This window comes from Cyprinus carpio, chromosome B13, assembly GCF_018340385.1.
Source record: "Cyprinus carpio isolate SPL01 chromosome B13, ASM1834038v1, whole genome shotgun sequence".
In the NCBI taxonomy this organism is placed as follows: Eukaryota; Metazoa; Chordata; class Actinopteri; order Cypriniformes; family Cyprinidae; genus Cyprinus; species Cyprinus carpio.
In genome coordinates this window covers 8,548,258-8,568,073 of record NC_056609.1, presented here as the reverse complement: position 1 = coordinate 8,568,073, position 19,816 = coordinate 8,548,258, and the positions used below count along the sequence as shown (strand labels likewise).

The 19,816-nt window shown below is 37.4% G+C and overlaps 1 protein-coding gene across 5 annotated transcripts in view; it reads left to right on the top strand.

The window, feature by feature from the left end:
* The first annotated feature begins 280 nt into the window (after positions 1–280).
* The window catches only part of tjap1 (tight junction associated protein 1 (peripheral)), a 99,251-nt gene continuing 79,715 nt past the window's right edge, over positions 281–19,816 (top strand). For all 5 annotated transcript variants that reach the window (XM_042736350.1, XM_042736353.1, XM_042736349.1 and 2 more), the window contains exon 1: positions 281–705. The gene's annotated coding sequence lies outside the window, so the exon portion shown is untranslated. The remainder of the gene's footprint in view (positions 706–19,816) is intronic.

The following is a 19,816-nucleotide window of genomic DNA, read 5'->3' as shown; positions in this document are numbered from 1 at the left end:
CATGCACATTTTTAAGACTGTCCCACAGTTTTATTGACATTGATTTTCTATATAATTCTCATCACTGTTTGTGATGTAGGCTATATAGACCTTTATACACTGAGTAGCCTACTAGTAGTAGGCTATTAATATTAATAACTTTATATTAAGAAAGTAGCCTAGGTATTGTCATCTGATATTATCATCACTTATTGTACCCTATATTAGTTTGACGTAAAAATGAGCATAATTGTAGGCAATATATGTTTCCTGGTGGTAGAAGTAAGTTTCATCGCGCTCCTCCCGCGCGGTGCTTCTCGTCGCTGCATTCCAGCACTCCGTGACGAGCTGCGAACGCGTCGCGTCGGGATTCCTGAGGATTACCCGGCGTGCCCCGCGGGAAAGATGGCGTTGGACGGGAGGAGATGGAGATAAACTTTATCTGAAATCGGGAACAGCGGTTATCTGCACCTGCGATTCGTGGTAAGACTTCAGCTCCTCGCGGAGAGATACCGGCGACAGGACGCGGGTCCGCGATCGCTTCAGACGGCGCGAGCGGAGAGATTTCAGCGGCCGCTAGCAACTGTGTGTGTGTGTGTGTTAGCCAGCGAGCAGAAGAAGAAGAAGAAGAAGAAGAAGCGGGCAAAGTTTATTCAGTTTGAGCAGGAGTCAAGACCGATCTATACCAAACTCTGGGTTTAACTGCGGACAGTTCACTAGCGCCAGGTAAGAAGTTCATAAATACATTTCTTGGAAACATTAGTCCATTTTAGTAGTGTACTATCAAATCTGTTTTCAAATATTGTTGATATACGCGGCCAGTCAGCGTTCAGATGAACTGATAAACACACCCAGCAGTGCTGGATTAAACCTTAACACCCAATCTGTGTATCAATCAGACCCGTGAAATGCTTCTCGATCGCCATATCCTCCAGGCACTGATCAGATCGCAGATTAGAGGAGGTTATTAATCTCGAAGGTGTCGATGTCAGGTGTTTTATTCGTCGGAGTCAGCCATGACCAGCGAAAATCAGCCCTTCGGCGGTGTGATCATTCTCTGTTCGTGATTTAAAATACTTGTATTTAATTCTTTAATGTCTTTTTGTTCTCCTGATCAGAGGTATACTCATATTAATGCTTACCAACTAGATCCGGTTGTGCAACCGATCCTGTTAACGTTACTCGGTCTGCTTTAATACTCGACTGTTTAGCGGGTTGATGATGATTATGATTATGATGATGTCCTAAAGCGATCGGGATTAACATTTTATTCACCTAGCCTTACATGAAATAGTATAACTTCGCGGAATGCTACTGGGAAGATGAAACGATGCGATATTTCGACGATACACTCTCAGTTTATGGTGAAATAACTCGCGGAGTCCATCATGGACACGGAACAGGTAACGTTAGGGAACGCTTGAGAACCCTGCGGTTATGAATCAACCCTGCGGGTGTCACGATCGCGAAACGTTGCTTGACGATTAATTGTCATACAGATAATTGCGAATGAGATTTAATCGTCTGTTTTTGCGCCACTCGCGACGTAAGCTTAATACACGTAACGTTACAGCTCAGGAAGAAGTCGTTTATTCACACTGAACGTGGACTGGACTCACTCTGACTCCATTAAAGGTGTTGTAAACAAAAAAACGCTCAAGTAAGTTCTATCACACATTTCTGCTTTGCGTCAACTTCTAATTCAAGGCACGCTGATGTTTTTTGGAACACGGCCAACTTAAATATTATATATTTATTATGCGGTTTAAACGTATTTCTGTCTTCTGCCTCGTATTCCTCACTTTGACTGTCCAGGTAATCTGACATACAACGGCCAAAAGTGTCTCGCATTACTCAAACGTCAAATAAAGTGAAACCAGGGCGTTGTGCGTTCACACGAGTACTCTTATAAGCTTAAAGTTGTATAAGCATCCTTTCTGATTTGAATGTGTGAAGTGTAATGGATTTATATGCAACAACTCACAACTAGGGGATTTTCAATAAAGGAAGAGTCTTTAGAGGTCACCTGTATTATAATGTTTAGCTTCCACCTTAAATCACCGGCACACAGCCCTATTTCAGTATCTGTAGCGTTAATATCAGACCGCAGCATCACTAATCCAGCTCTGTGTAAAGTAGATCAGCATCCTGATGTCATTGACTTCTCTGGCTCTATTTTAAAATCTTGCGTGCTGCCTACCTAGACAGCATTTTTGGGTCATCATTGGGTTGGACCTTGGTAAGTCATCATTGTGCATGCCATGCCCAAAGTGAATGGGCAAGACATTTGCTTTAAAGTACTATAGAGAATACTATGGCACTTTTTTGTCCTCTTTTGTTAGTGTAGGCAGCTCACGAGTTTGAGACGAAGACTGTGTTGAATATCTCTCAGGGGAGGTGAAATAAACCGCAGTGTTTCATTGCGTAGTGCTTGCTTGATATGACAGGCTAGCTGCTCCCCTTCCTCCTCCCTTTTTATTGAGTGCACTTATAGTGAGTTGATAAGTCATGCATGTCTCAGCCATTACTTACAGATGGGTAATGTCGATAAACAATTAGTAAATTGCAGTTTGTTAAGAAGAGCTGAACACATTGCTGATTAGGACTAAGTGTTTGGTCTTTATTGGGTTGTACAACTACCTTATTCAATGCAAATAATTCAGTTCATGCGAAGAGATTCATTTTATTGCAAATTTCAGCTATTCAGTACAGAGTTATTGATTATTGGAGTTTCAGAGGATTCTAAAATATTGATTTCAAGAGGGAAATGTAGATGTTACAGTGTATAATGTACCAAAATTAAATTTTTATCGAAAGTGAAAATATAGTTTTGACAAAAAAGATTTGCTTTAAGTATAAATAAGTGATCCAATTTATGCAAATAGATTAATTTTATTGCCAATTTCAGCTAGCAAGTTTTAAAAATAAACTTTAATGATAATGATACAGGAATCACTTAAAAACACCTAACCCTAACCCTTGTGTTATAGATTAGCCTCTGGTTTGCCTGAGCACGTTCATGTGTTTTGGAGGAGGCGTGGCTTTGGAGAGTGTTTTGCAGGGAGAGTGGGACCTTATGCTTTCTCTGGAACTGCCTATTCTGAATTTAACTATTTAACTCTTTTTCCCCAATATTTTGAATGAACAATGTAGCAGCACTGCATCTAGTTGATTCAACTGGAAAGGCTAACAAAAGCATTAAAATGCAATGACACTTACATCGTCGTCGCATTTCGTGTGCCACTGATAAGGCTGTTTGACTCTAGGGCTGTGCGATTAATTGAAATCGAATCGCAATCGTGATTTGAGACGAAGTGATTTGCTAACGCAAAGCCTTCAATGTGAATGCGATATTACTCTGTTCCAGAGTATATGCATGACTGCAGCCTTACTAACCAATAGATTTGTGCACCTCCGTTCTCCCTTCACCACTTGCTCTAGCCAACTGCGTAAACGCTCACCATAAAAAAATAAATAAATAAATATCCTCGAGCGAATCTGGCAATATGGACAAGGGTTGATGCACACGCGGAACCTGTGTCGACTCGCGCCTGTCCCCTCCCAATATAACCCATTTCAGGGTTATATTGGGAATTGTATTGGTTTTAATGTAAACTATAATGGTATATATTCGATGGCTTCTATTGGTGGGATGTAATATGGCAGATGGCAACCAATAGAACAACAGTAATTCTTATTGGAATAATGCCCAAAACAAAAATTAATTTTGTAATGGTTTAATAGAAACTAAGAATTTCTGTGATGGTTTCTATTGTTTTTTTTCAGCAGGGTATTGATACTCATATATTGTGCTGCACACTATTGACAATATTGAGCTGGAGCTTGACTTTAAAATCTTTTTTTTGAAAGTTTTGAAATTTAAAATCGCAAATCAAATCACAATATCTGTCAAAAAAAAATCGCAATTAGATATTTTCCCCAAATCGCACAGCCCTACCTGACGCACACCTAAAATTCAAATGCAACGTTTTTGCATTCGAATTGTGGATTTTTATTTTAAATTCGACGAATATTCGAAAATATATATATATATTTTTTTTTGACAGCCCTATTTATCACAAAACTGTGCTTCACTGGAAGATATGTGTGACAATCGCATTCAATTAATCATGCAGCCTTAGTAGTAAGTTTCTTTCTATTTCAGCCAAAAATTAATTTTATTTTATTTTTGCAGTTTCAGGCAAATATTTTTGATTTTGCTTTTGCTTTACTACAGCAGCTAATGTTGAATAGCAGGTGCTTACTGATGTCTGACTGGACTATGATGGGCTATTCCATAAACTCAACTCTGCTGATGCAGTAAATACAGGGGTGAAAGGTCAGTGACCTCTCCTCCCACATTTGTTATTGGTTCACTTAAAAACATCCTCTGGGTCTTGGCAGCATTCTGCATTCTCTCTCATGCGGATCCAAACACTAAACGCGTGTGCTCTAATAGCACCTCACACACATAGCACTGCTGTGTCTTGACTGTTTAAGGCTGCCGGTGACTGGTGGATTTGTGGTAGGTGGTGTCGTATGATAGCGCAGCCCCCCCGCGGAGGTTTATCAATTAGGAAACAGTCAGTGTGAAAATGTTTGGGGAGGGATTTGTTGAAAGATTACTCTGTCAAGTGCTGCTGTGTGTAGCTCGGCTTAGCTGAATAGATAGGGCTTGTGTGCAGCCTGAAGTGCTTAATTGGGAAAAGGTGATTGAGATTCAGATAATTGTTGGGCGATTGATGCTGTTAAGTTTTCTTCCATTAAGTAAGGTGTAATGATCTGAGGCTTTCTGCTGTTGGAGTGAGGTTTTGTTAGAACTGTTTGGGTGAGTGAAGTTAGTGAACATCCTAATTAGTTACACAGCTTTGATTAGGGCTACACAATATTGGAAAAAACTCACATTGCGATATTTTGTTCTTCTGCAATATAAAAAAAAAACAACAACAACAGATGAAGAGCTCGGTTTGGAAAAAAATAATAAATGACTGGGGTGATTTTGTTGGTGAGTAAATCAGTATAGAAAATAAACTAGGCTAATTACAAACAGATAAATATAATAGAACAAAGATTATATTATTATATATTTTTCAGCTCAGTCTAACAGTATTCGGGTCAAGAAATGAATAATCAAATGTAAAGTAACACTGCATAGTCTTCACTGTATAAATTAAGCTTTTGTCTTTTCTTATACATGCTGAAGACAATTTGCAGATGATTACAGACAGGGCTGCATGTTCAATGGAAAAAACAAAAAACAGAAACAAAATTACAATATGGCAAAGGCTGTAATTTAATTAAATAAATATTCATCAGCTCCTCGGTTCACAGTAAATGCTACTCAACATGAACTTCTTTGCATCTGCTCAGAGTTTGGGTCACTTTAAGAATGCAGTGTGCAAATTAAGAAGCAAAAGAGAAGATTTAAGGGCAGAAAATAAACCGTGAATGAAAGTGTGATGAATTAAACATTCAACAAGAAAATAAAAATAAACAAATTGGTATAAATAATAGCATTGTAATTTTACAGTTGTAATGTAATTATTTTTCTTAATACACCATTTTTTATTTTTAATATTAATAATTCATTAATATAACGAAAAATAAAATAAAGTTTTAAACAAGCACAGAGAGTCTGGATTTGAGTATTTTTACATTTTTAGATTTTCCCTTGAATTGTGCAGCTTTAATTGCATTAAATATATTGCTACAAAAACATATATTTAGGGAAATATGTTATTAGTGTATAATAAAAGGCTGAAGTATATTATATTATATTAACAATAGAAAGAAATATTGCTATTATTTTTATGATTTTTATTATGACAATTTAATTTTAATTTTCAGTTCAAGACTTAGTTCCAAAAATGGCTGTAAATTAAAGCGGCGTTCAAAAAAATGTCTCTTTTAATGTAATTTTATTATTATTATTCACATTTTTATATATGTATGTATTTGATTATTTCTTTATTGATGTTGATTATTTTGCCCTCATATCGAAAGATCAGTAAGATATAAAATAATTCTCATATTGTGGTTCAAATCACCAATATTTGTCTCAACAATTATGCTTTTTTTTTTTTTTTTTGTCAAAATCATGCAGTCCTGTTCCAGATTGTTACCTTCAACACACATACTCAATTCAGTGCAGGAATCATCTGTTTTTTTGCTTTAAACACAGCACAAAGAAGGGCTGTTGAAGATGACCTTGGTATTCGAAATTGGTTTAGAATTTCAGATACACTCTATTCATCAGCGTTTGCCCACACACTGCATGGCCTTTCAGAAAAGCTGTCAGACGCTCTTTTTTTAAAGCAGCCATTTGAATGCTTTTATTAGGATCTACTCAGCAGTTGTTTTGACTGTATGGGATGGTGCTGGAAAGATGCACCTGTGATTTTCCTCAGAAATGCCGAGGCTTCTGTGCATCTACTGGACATTTTTAGACTGCACAAATTCTTAGGTTTTGGTTTTCACGGTAATCATATTCACATCTGCATGGCAAAAATCTTGGTAGTACCATTTTATTCTATGTACTAAACTATGGTTATCGGTTAGGACAAGGTGTGAAGCTCCAGCGGCCTTGAAAGCATGTTTTTCTTTGAAATATTTGTAATATTTTAAAGCTTACATTTTGCTAGCAGTGAATAGACTGCAAGGACCTTTTGGTGTGACCTACATGTTACAGTGTTTTGGAAGCTCCTCTGGAATTCGCTCAAATCTGGTTTTGTGCGGGAGGGAGCGAGAGTCGTGAGGATTGTGTGAAAACATTCCTTTGCTTGGCCGAGCTCCCATGTTGGTGAAACGCTCCTCAGTAACCACCATTCAGTTCTTGTGCAAATTTACCCTCTGCTTGCTCGCTCCCATTGTCAGCCCGTCAAGTCTGTTTTTATGTTTGTTGCTTGAATCCAATTATCCATGACCTGCAACATAGCCTGCACCTTTTCTCAGTGCTACAGACACAGGTTACTGATTCCTTCCTCCATCTGTCTCTTTCATAGCACTTTCAGTTCTCTACCTTCATCAGTTTTCCAGCAGTGCTTGGAGATTCTCGCTTTAAGGTAATGAAATCACCCATCTGCCTATAATGACCAAATAAGCAGCTGAAATGTCTCGTAAAGGTCAGTACTTCAGAGAAAGGAGAACGTGTACATTTGTTCAGTTCCGAAATTCACCCTGAAATTAAATTCCTCTGCTTTAACTTTGCTTTTTCTGTGCCTGCTGAACCTTTAAAGGGGTTTTTTGCTTCAGTTTGGGTGCAAAACCAACATACATTTTTTTTAGGGGTGTAAAAAGCACCTAATAATGAAAATACAGTGATTAGAGAGATCAGTTGATATTAATTACAGTAATATAATATTAATTCTTATATTTTTATATATACTTGCACTATATTTATAATTTTTTAAATAAAATATATAAATATATAATTTTTATAATACTATATATATATATATATATATATATATATATATATATATATTTTTATATAATAGTTTTGATATTATACACATTATAATATTAAATATATAGTTTTTGATGTCAAAGTGAGCATACATTTCTAGCAGTGTAAAATTACATCTGAATTTAAGAAACATTGATTACAGAATTTAATTGATATTAATTACAGAATTAATATGAAGTATTACTTTGTTATCATCCAAAATATAGTTCTTAGATTTTACATTTGTACTTTTATCTGTAATATATTAAAAACATTTTTAAATATACATTAATACGCATTATGATATTTGAAATATTTTTTCAAGTTATTTGAAAATTATAATAGCGATTTTTAAGTGATCAGGGACATTACTGGTCCTAAACAGAATTGCATTTTCATATTAGGAAGAAATCATGTTTCTGTGGCATTCAGATGCACCGTCTTTCAATCCTGCAGCACTCAGAAGGCACATGGAAGTCTGACTGTTCTTTATGAGCACAACTGGCTTTCCAGGGAGCCATCTCCATTCTATTCTTCCTCGCTTGTTTCCTCTCTTACCTGCAGTTGTTTTTGCCCGCGGTGTTAAGAGAAAGCGGAAATGGTAATCCTCAGTGCACATTAGGCCTGGCTCCACACACAGCAGCAGCTAGAAAGAGCTTAACACTCCACATCTCACAGTGGCAGGTGGCTGCAGCCCAATGCTTCACCACTAGGGCCATGAAGAGTCCCGTAGACCTCAGGTTTCCAGATAACATCAGGTCCGGGCTGATCTACTTATTATAATTGTCCTTTCCTGCACTTCCTTTGGAACATCCTGTCATTTCATTTGAAGAGTTCTGCTGGTTATCAAGGACATTTCATAAATCTCCATGTTTCAGCAGTTCTGTTTGCTTGTGTACTGTATTTCATGTCGTCCAGCTTGATGATTATGCATTGTTAAATGCACAGTTCACCAGGAAAATTAAAAATCTGTCATCATTCACTAAGGCTGGGTAGTCACACAATTTCACTAATCGATTCAGTTCTGATTCACAAGATTCGATTCCATATTGATTCATTTGGATAAATAATCTTTTAACTAATGCTGTAAACTATATAGGGAACTCTGTGAGATTGTACATTACTATAATATTAAAGGTTAAAATGAACAAGTTCCAATTTCTATTGCTTGATATAATAATCAACATGCTAACAAAAATGAAATTGCACATAAGGCAGTTTTTATATGATCCTGTAATGATATAATTATGTTTCTTCAATTTGTTGTTGAAATACAGACATTTAAATGGTGGCTGTGATAGATTTATGACTGATTAATTGAAAGTTAAGAATATATATATATATATATATATATATATATATATATATATATATATATATATATATATATATATATATATATATATATATATATATATATATATAGTTTTTGTTTTATAGTACTCTTCTCTATTTTTCCAAACTATGGACATTGGTTTTTCTGAGGTAAATGTAACTTTATGTGACATTGTATACAAAGTGCTTTATCTGTGGTTGAAACACTGATTACATGAGATATGTTACATTTCAGTAAGTTGTAGCCTACTGTTGTTTTAAAATACCTTATGGTGTTCATTCATGTTTGTTTTGTGATATAACTATAACTAGTAGTAAAGTGGAAAAGATGATCGAAAGATGATTGGTTCATGTGAGCTCCGCGCTACAGCAATCTGCCACATTGAAGAGCTTAAAATGGTATTTATTGTATAAATTTTGTGATTAAATCTCAGCTTCCAAATTCTGTCAGTTTTGTTTCATATAAAAAGTAACAAAGCTTATTGAGATTATTAGATGTCAGTGACTGACAAACAAATACAAATGTTTAGTAAATTTTTGTTCACACGTAAGCTAAAACAGAACAGAACAGATTAAAGATGGATTCTTGGGATTTCAGAATGGATATTGGATAATCAAAATGAAAATGGTTTAAAGGGATACTCCGCTCCAAAATGAAAATTTTGTCATTAATCACTTACCCCCATGTTGCTCCAAACCCGTAAAAGCTTTGTTCATTTTAAGATATTTTGGATGAAAACCGGGAGGCTTATGACTGTCCCATAGACTGCCAAGTAAAATACACTGTCAAGGTCCAGAAAAGTATGAAAAGCATCGTCAGAATAGTCCATCTGCCATCAGTGATTCAACCGTAACATTATGAAGCGACGAGAATACTTTTTGTACGTGAAGAAAACAAAAAAATGGGGGGAGCTGGGCTCAGGTCTGATAAGAATTCTGATTTCTGATTATTTCTTAAAAAAGAATTAGTGTTCTCTATTCTTTTTCTATTCTATCTACTTGTTTTCTTTTTATTTATTATTATAAAAACAAACAAAAAAAAAATTCTATGTGTACTGCGTTAGACTGAGTGGGACTTGTCACATCACTATATATTGTTGTGCTTTTGTTGATTTTGATTGCCTCCATGGTCCTCATTTGTAAGTCACTTTGGATAAAAGCATCTGCTAAATGACTAAATTTAAATTTATATTTATCTATTTGAGCTTGACAACCCCAGTCTTCCACTGATACAACAGAGTGTATAAAAGGAAGTGAGTAAATGCTAACAGAATTGTCATTTTTTTGGGGAAGTGTTACTTTAACAGAAAATGAAGCAGCATTTCATCCATAGCATGTAAAGAACCCAAAGCGTGACATGTGCCGGTTGCTTTTGTGCCATTGCAGAACATCACCTCTATAAACTGCCAGCTCACAGCAGGATGTTCATTGACTCGTATCCCTGCCTTTCTCTTCTTGTCCCATCCTCAATATCTCGCTCAGTTTTTCCTCCTGACATCAGCACTTCTACTATTTTTGTCCCCAATGGACATTTATGTGGAGCTATAATTAATATCTCTGAGAATTACAAATTACTCTTTAGGAGTTGGTTTTTAAACCCTGTCTTTCACTGAAAGGTCATAGCAGTTTGGATACCGTTATGTGTGATCGTATTTAGTTCACATGTACAGAATGGCCTATTTCTGACGGTGTTGCCCTGGAGCTTATGTTACAGGTGCAGCAGATGTCTTAAGTTAACCAGTTGACACAGTTGAGCATTGGCATTTCCATTAGCATTGACAGTCTTCCATTCTGTCTCCTTATGAAGAAATGTGTGAAGCTGACACCTACACTAAATACAATCTAATTTTGGAGTTGTGGGAGTGGATAGAGTTCAGACTAGTGTCTAAACACTGCTCTTTAAAGTAAGAGTTCACAAAATATAAACATTGGCATCGTGCTCATCCTCACTCCTTTCCAAACCAGCATGGCTGTCCTCCTTTTTGTGGACTGCAAAATTTGATGTTTTGAATATTATTCAAGCCATGTTTTTTATCTATTGAAAGTGAGTGCAGATTATTTTGCTGCCAAGATCTGAAGAACAAAATCTGCACAATCAAACATGACAGAAAATGGTCCTTTTAGTGCAGTATAAAAATTGCTGCTCACTTTCATTGATTGGACAACATCAGCAAGAACATTATTCAGAATTTCTCCAATTATGTTTGATGAAAGAAAACATCAATAATTTTAGATTCAGAACTACACAAGGGTGAGTAAACGACTCTTTATATTCGATTTGCCGGTTGCCTCGAGATTATTAGGAGCATTTTCAAGGTTGATTCAGGCTTGAGTGGTTCCTGGCAGTTGTGCTGATTGGATATTATTCTTGCGTGGACACACCCCCATCCCGTAGCAGTATAAATGTAATCACTCAGAGGAACTGAAAGAGCAACCTCAGCTATAATCTGACCTCCTACAAACCCTGTGCTCACAGCTGGAGGTCCCATTGCAACTGAATTACTGATGGTTTTAAAGACAAACAAGCCTTTTAAGAGACTAAACAAAGAAAAATCCTCAAACCCTACATTAACAGCATGTAACTTGTCCTTTTCCTATTATTCTGCTTGAAGATGCGTGTTTGTATTTGTGCTTTCAGGTATTGTAGGGATCGGCCAATATTAAACACTGGCTACAGAATAATTTTGGATATTTAATTGTTGATACTTATTTCTCCTTTTTTACATTTAGATTAATGTTGTTTAATGGCTGGAGTACACTTTACAACGTTTGCCCTCATTTTTTTTACCCCTGATTTGCAGTCTGTGCTAGTTGTCAGATGCAATCTGCAGATTTTGGGCAATAAAAGTAACACATTTCACTGTTCAGCATACTTGCAAAATAAGTTGACACAATGTTTACAGTATGTTTACATGGCGTTTTAAATGGCGGGTGAGGGCGTTTTCGAATGCGTCTGGCCAATCAATGTGTACTTACATCACGTGTCGTACCAGTTGTGCTGGTTAGACCCTGTTCTGGAGTAGGAGCTAATTTGGTTCTCAAAAAAGGCAGTTCGGTACTAAAATTGCACCTAGTTCCAGTGGTGCGAAAATGCCAAAAAGTGGGTAGTTCCACAATTAGTTCTGGTACTATGAAAAGGTTCCCGCAGTGCGAAAGGCCCTATTAATGGACGGATCCAAGCCAGATCTAGAGACTTGAACACTGATTTCTTTTGAGTTGGGCCAATAAACCAGTGGTTTCCAACCCTGGTCCTGGAGGCACCCCAACACTGCAAGTTTTGCATGTCTCTTTAATCAAACACACCTGATTCAGGTCATCTGCTCATTAGTAGAGACTCCAAGACCTGAAATTGGTGTGTCAGAGAAAGAAGACATGCAAATGTGCAGTGCTGGGGTGCCGCCAGGACCAGGGTTGGCAAACTGCTGCAATAAACAACCACATGGCAACCATCATTTATACCTTGGCATTGTGGTGGTGAGATTTGCTCAGACATGTAGCAAGAACTAAATGGAACTAATTCGCTACAAGAGGACTTTGTTCACCCCCCGGAGTGCATACTCACATTTATTTAAAGGGTTAGTTCACCCTCAAGTCATCCTCAGGTGAGTAATTTATGGGCTAATTTTCATTTTTGGCTAAACTAACCCTGTAATTTGCTTCTGGCCTTTTGGAATGAATGTCCTCTATTCTACCTTTTGTAGGAAAACTTCCTCAGCCTATAGCAGCTCTGTTTGTATAGTCTTCATTTATAGTCACAGCAGACCATCAGCCTGTCCATTACATCTCACCATTTGAGGTTAGCCGCACTGGCTGCTATTCTCAATAGCAGAATAGTGTTCTTGTTTCGTGTTTCTTTCCGGTGCTGAGTGAAACGCTTTTGAGCAAGTTTTCTGTTTGCTCAGTGTTGTCAGATAAAGGTTTCAGTAAAACTTTGAGTTCAGAAACTTTGCAGGAGCATACAGTTTTGTGCAAGTCCTGTGCATAGAAGAGGATGAAACCTTCCTGCCTCTTAAAGCTGGATCTCTCACATGGAGTCTGCATCTGCATCAATAAAATATATGACTTAAGTGTGTTTTCCTTCCATTTTCTCTATGCTTTGAGCACTTGAAATCCCATTGAATTTGTGACTGAATATTGAAGAGGGTTATACGCTGACTTCGACCTGCAGGTATGGAAATAAACGAAACCATCTAAAAGCAATAAATGAAAGAGCCCCATTCTGGATTAGAAGTGTCCATGTCCAATATTCTCTGTAGTCTCTCAGGTATTCTATATGAAGAGATGGTAAATTTCCCCCATGACTCGTGGGTTCAGCTGGCGATATTGTAGCACTGATGAAAGAGGCTCAGTGTAGTCAGGACTGCAGCTCCTGGCATGGGATTTGTATTTACATGCCTTAGTACAGAAGCCCACTGAGCCTCCCAGAGTGTGAGAGAGTTGCTTTAAGACTGAATTTCCCTCCCGCCTCAGAAGAAGCTTGATTCAGACACAGGAAACCACTCGCACTTGTCCCCGAGCTCTGTCTGCATTCATACATGGAGCTCTTCTGGGACTTACTGGCATTCAGCTCTGACATGACATGGACTGAGACTGTCCAGATTTGCCAGTGTCCCTCTTCCTCTGTTGCTTTCCATCATGAAGAATCACAGTACTGACAATGATTGATGAGGAAAAAAAACCCCCTCATGTACAAGAGTGTAGAAAGAGAAAGTATGTTTGAATTGATTTTCAGGAGCTGGCGTGTGAAAACTATATTTTCATAATCGACTTTTTATAGTAATCTTTAGCGGTAATGGTTAATGTGGTTTGCTAATGTTATTACATCCAGCACAGTTGGCCCGCTCGAACAAACAGATTGCATTTCCGCTCCATGAGAAAACGTTTTGGATATTGTCGAATGGGTGTTCATTTGTCACTGCTGGAATCTAAGGCATTTGCAGGAGGGGAAACGGAGGCGACTCAGGATGCCTCCAGCCCTACCTTTAGCTCTGACTACTCCCAGTCAGGAAGTTCATAATAAAGGCCAACCGAGTTCAACCACTCTAATCTAGCAGAGAGATCGATGTCTGTCATGAAACGTTTTTCATCGCAAAGCACTTTCCATCATCCTTGAAGCATATCTTCTGTAGTGATCACATGTTCTTAGAGGCTTTGTATAAATAGACGTGAATATAAATCAATAAACCTTCTGGGAAATGCAGACATATTGTCCATTCTGTAAGGAAGCTCACTTCTAAGGTAAGCAAATTCTCAACATTGAAACTGTAATTGGCGAAGAAAGCTATCCCAGAATTCAGTTTGACGTGCTCAATCAATCCAAGATGGAATATGTAATTAAAATAGACTATTACCCAATATGTCTGTGCTTTGTTTTATGCTCATTAATGAGACTTTTTTTGAATGGATGTCATGGAGGAAAGGTTTCACAATGCTGAATAAACTGCTTTTGTGGGGTAACAGCTCATTGTTTAATGAGCCTAATAATAATATCTTTTAATCATGTTTGCAAATAAACATTTTGATTAATTTCATTTAAACACTAATTGCTTACTGATTTCCTGTCACATATTGCAACACCTTATTTGCCAAAACAATTTTAAGCGCCTTGAAATCAAGAGAGCAGAACTGTCTGAAAACAGCGAAGGATTGCTGGGATTTTCATTCACTGCATGAATAATCACCTAAATCTTTTACTTAAGTTCGTAGTAAAAACTGGCATTTCTGGTATTGCAGGAATGTGCATTGGTGCCTTGCATAACCCTGAAAGGGTTTAGGGTTTATTCTGCTATAACAACTGGCTGAATATACATTATTAAACTAATTATTTGGCTACTTGCCACATAAGTAATTAATATTTTGCCACAAAATATTAATTTGAGTTGAAGTGTTTTATTAGCTCTTTAAATGCAAAGCTTCCTCAAAGACCAAAAGTTCCTAACAACCGTCTTTGAGGCTAGACGAAGTTCAGACCAGATGGACATTTAAAGGGATACTCCACCCCAAAATGAAAATGTTATCATTAATCATTTACCACCATGTCATTCCAAACCCGTAAAAGCTTAGTTTGTCTTTGGAACACAATTTAAGATATTTTGGATGAAAACCGGGAGGCTTGTAACTGCCAAATAAATTACACTGTCAAGAAAAGTAATAAAGACATCATCAGAATAATCCATCTGCCATCACTGGTTCAACTGTAACGTTATGAAGCGACGCAAATACTTTTTGTACACGAAGATAACAAAAATAATGACTTTATTCAACAATTCGTCTCCTCTGTGTCTCTCCATCTGTGCATCACCATAGCACCATTTTGGAGAATATCCACTGAACGCAAGCAGCTTACACTCTTACACAAGGACACATTTTGTACATGTATTTGAACAAAAACAGCGCATCTGTGCAGTGCGGCTGACACAGAAGAGCGTAAGCTGCTTGCGTTCAGCGGATGTTCTCCAAGATGGCGCTACGGTGAAGTATGCCTTCAAGTATTTCATTTTGGGGTGGAGTATCCCTTTAAGGCACAATGTACAGTTGTATAAATAATTACACACTTTTTCACCACAAAAATAAAGACGAGGACATGAAATGTTATTTGAGAAGAGTGCGTTTTAAAATCGTACCTGTTTATCGTAAATCCATTACAGTGTACAAAAATAACCGACTGACCTGTTAATGTTAACTTTCATGTTTTAATGTTCCCATTTATTCTTTGGGTGTTTAAATAAATTAAGTGAATGGTTAAAAAATAGTGGAAAAATCTGATAGTGAGCAGAAGTTGATAAGCTAGAACTGACCCTTCAATGGAGCTTGTCTCTTTGCCGATTTGCTTCACATACCTCAGTGGCTCTAGCTTCTGTGGTCTCACAGTGGATTTCTGAAACTCTCTTAACAAACCAAACTGCATCTGTTGTGTTCTTGCTTGCTGGTGCATAAACTCAGAAAACAGTTTATTTGTTTTCTGTTTTTTCCCCCCCCACATTTTGACATCCCTTCCTTTCCTTTATGCTCTTGCTTTTCTACTTAATTTTTTTTTTTAATTGCAGTCATAATTCTCAATATGTCCATGTCTAGCTTAGAGCTCAGTGAGAGCTCTTTCTAATTAAACGAGTAGGCTAATGCCTTGTGTGGCTCGCCCTACGTTGCCTCTCATTGCTTGCAGTGTCTTTGAGATGCAGACTGTGGGAACATCTGTTGAATAGCTCCTGAAATCTGAATGTCTGTGCCTCATTGTTTTTCCTCCGAAGAGCCCAGTGGTGCAGAGAGGCAGATGAAGAGGGAAAGCACTGAGGTTTGTAAGTTAGGCAAGCTAATATAAGAGAGATGTGATTTCACACTTGCATGGGAGTCTCCATCTGTCGTCGATCTTGGCTTGTCTCTACACTTCACGCAGCTATATCAGCTTCACTATTCTACTCTCGCAAGGCAGCATTCTCTCTCTCGTACTTCCCGTGGGATCTCGGCACACGTTCCCAATGCTCTGTACTCCCTGGAATTGCCCTGATCAAAACGTATGCTGTATCGCGCACTCTTTCTGGCTAAAACTGACTATGAACCGCAGACTTGTGAGCTTTAAACACTTTAAATTGTTAATGCAGGGTCATTTTTAAATTGGAGTTAACATAATCCTGGGTTATCTTATTCCATGTTTCCTGCTGTTCACACTTGGTATTATATTACTCTTTATTCCTTTGCCATTAGAAATTGGGTTGGCTGGGGATGCAAGATATCTTGGTACCATATTGATTATCAGATTTTTTTTTTTCAATTAGTTTATCAATATCTTTAAGAACACTAATGATTTTGTGACACTGTCAGTTGTAATCTTTACAAATTTCAAAATAATATTTTCATACTGCACATTATATTGTTGTGATGCCTACATTGGAATTTAAAATGATTGATTTTAATTTTTAGTATTTTATTTTTTATTTATTACAAATAAATACTTACACTGGAGTACATGGGAGAGTTTGAAAGCTGCGTCTATCAGCGGATCAGTCTATGTGCAGATATTAGGGATCTGCTGGCTTTCAAGTGCTTCTGTGTGAGTGTTTGGTGAAGAGCGTGAAGTGATGTTTATTGTAGCCAATCACAGACATATCTGTTGAGCGCGTGAAAACATTGGCCAATCAGCGGTGTTTAAGAATCTGCTCAACAGCACTCAGAGGTTAGCAGGAAACGGACGTTTTTACAATTTCAGTACTGACTGGTATCGTGGTCGTTACTTTTGACAATACTATGCTGTATGATATATTGATATTATGGTCACTGTATGATATTTTTTTATGGGTGTGGGAGTTCTTTTATATTTTTCTATTAGTAAAGATTTTTTTTTTTAATTAATTGGGAAAAGTTGCAGTAAGTGCAATAACAAACAACACAATTTACAATCATGTTTTTTTTTTTTTTTTTTTTTTTTTGCGAGTTTCTTTGAAAGTTACAGGTGTGAAATGCCCATAACCTGAAATTAGAAAAACTTGAGATGAAAGTAAGTTGAGCTAATTTGAACACATTGAATCTGAAAAAAATTCTTGATATTCAACTGAGGAATGCATCATTTGACAAGGAGTCATTGACAGACCAGTGTCCTGTGCCATATGCTCAGATCTCTCATTAGTATAACTTGAAAAATCAGAGGTCCAGTATAAGCACTGACATTTATAATCTATCAGCAGGCCACAATATAGTGCAATGATTAAATGCAAAGATGGTTGCGGTCACATGCAGACAGGTTAACCAGGCATAGCTGGGATGTAGAATGTCCGCTGTTGTTGTATAGTCAAATGTCTCTGACATCCACATATTTTAATTCCAAATCAGTTTCAACATTGAGCAGAGCTTTAAAGTCACTCTCATGTAATTGCAGGTTGGTTATGTTAATTAGGCAAAGTTCTGACATTTAAGAGCTCCATATTGTTCCTGTGGTAACTGCAGAGCGAGTTGACTTCATGATGGATTACTCATACAGTTCTTTTCTGACAGAACAGACGCCACATTTGCTTTTTTTGTTTTACATGGATTCATTCAAGGATAGCTAGTCTGTGTGTTGAGTGTGTTATCAATTGACTTACCTTGAATCATTTACATTGACCTGCTGATTAGTCAGCAATTAAAAATGACTTGTCATGCAAGCCCTAACATAAAACGTGGTAACTCTTTACAATAGGGAATTCATTAACATATGAACTAACATTGACTAATCAATTAATCTAGGTTATAAATATCCTTTTTATTGTTAATTTGTTAATGTTCATTCATAATACATTACTGTTAATTTATAAAGCTTGAAATGTTAAAAAACAATTAATATATGCAGAAATTAACATTAACCAAGATTACTAAATGCTGTAAGTGGTGTTGTTTATGGTTAGTTCATGATACATGATGCATTAACTAATATTAATGAATTAAACTATTGTAAAGTGTTGCCGGAAAAAAATGATACATAGATTTAAAGCATTGGTTTTCAACCTTTTTGACTCAACATTTAAAGGCCACATGTAGGCAAATTCTTTTTCAGTATATCTGCTCTAATTAGCCTTTAACAAAGCTGCTTATTGTTTCTATTAACAGAAACTGGAAGTATTGATTAATTAACTGTGCCACATTTTGTGGTTCCAGAAGTTTCAGGATGCTCTATATGTTCCTCAGTAAAAATCTGAATTATTGAGGGGGTAATTATAATAATAATTATTAACAAATCAATAAAGTGCAGTAATAATTTATTGATTTTAAAAACTTTTAAGGATTTCTTTCTCTCTCTTCCTCCATCTTTTCCCATCGTTTTCTCTGCTCCCCTTGGAATAAAAAAAAAAGAGTAACGAAAAGCTCACTTTTAGATGTGGCATGTCAGTGTGAGTTAAGGAGCAGGATTTGATGAACTGAACAGTGTTTTACTTTCAGCGTTTATGAAGTCTCAACACTTGACTTGAAATGTCACTTGAGGCTCGTGGAGTCAGGGTTAGTGCCGCAGACGTCAAATTGAAGGCGTCACACACAGACGCGCACAGTTTTACTTATGTCTTTAAGAGACAAGCCTGTATCAGCTCACTGATTTGGTACATTTCACTTTCCCTTGCTGGTTTCTTCTCTTTCCTCACCAGTGCGTTTTTCCAGTCGCTGGATCTGACTCCATCTCACTGTTGCCGGTGGTTCCCAGGCTGTGCTTTGTTTCCTGAGGCAAGGATAAAGACAGAGCATGCAACAGCAATTTGGTCTGGAGCTGACTGAAATGAAAATGGATCTCCCCCCCCCCCCCCCCTTTTCTTATTGGCTCTATGTCTTTCAGCTATTTATGATGTCTTCCCCTGCTGCGTAAATGCACAGCCCACTCATGAGCCCTGCTGGGTCAAATAGGAGAGAATTGTTAGAGGTGCAGTGCAAACAGCCTTTGATATGAGTCTGTGAAAGCAGACGAATGGTTAAAGACAGGACTGTGATGGAGGTCGAGTGTGTTTATAGACTTTGAGACCCCATTGTATACACTGATCAGCCACAACATTTAAACCACTGAGAGGCGAAGAGAATTACATTGCCTACAAAAGCACCTACAATGGGCACGTGATTGTCAGAACTGGACCATGGACCAATGGGAGAAGGTTGCCATGTCTGATGAAGTGTTCTTTTAGATCAGGTATATGGCCAGGTGCATGGGTGTCGTTAACCTCGGGACGAGAGGCACTATGTGAAGAAGGCCAGCCGTTGGAGGCAGTGCTATGTTCTGCTTGGAATCCTTGGGTCCTGGTACTCATGTGGATGTTACTTTAACATGTTCAACCTATCTAATCTTTAGATTGTTGAAGACCACGTACACCCCTTCATGGCAATGGTTTTCCCTGATAGTAGTGGCCACACTGGGTTTGAGGAACATGACGAAGAGTTCAAGGTTTTGCCTTGGCCTCCAAATTCCCCTGATATCAATCTGACTGAGCATCTATGTGATGTGCTGGACAAACACATTTGATCCATGAAGGACTTTAATGGATCTGTTGCTAATGTTTTGTGCCAGAAACCACAGGGCACGTTCAGAGGTCTTGTGGTGTTCATGCCTCAATG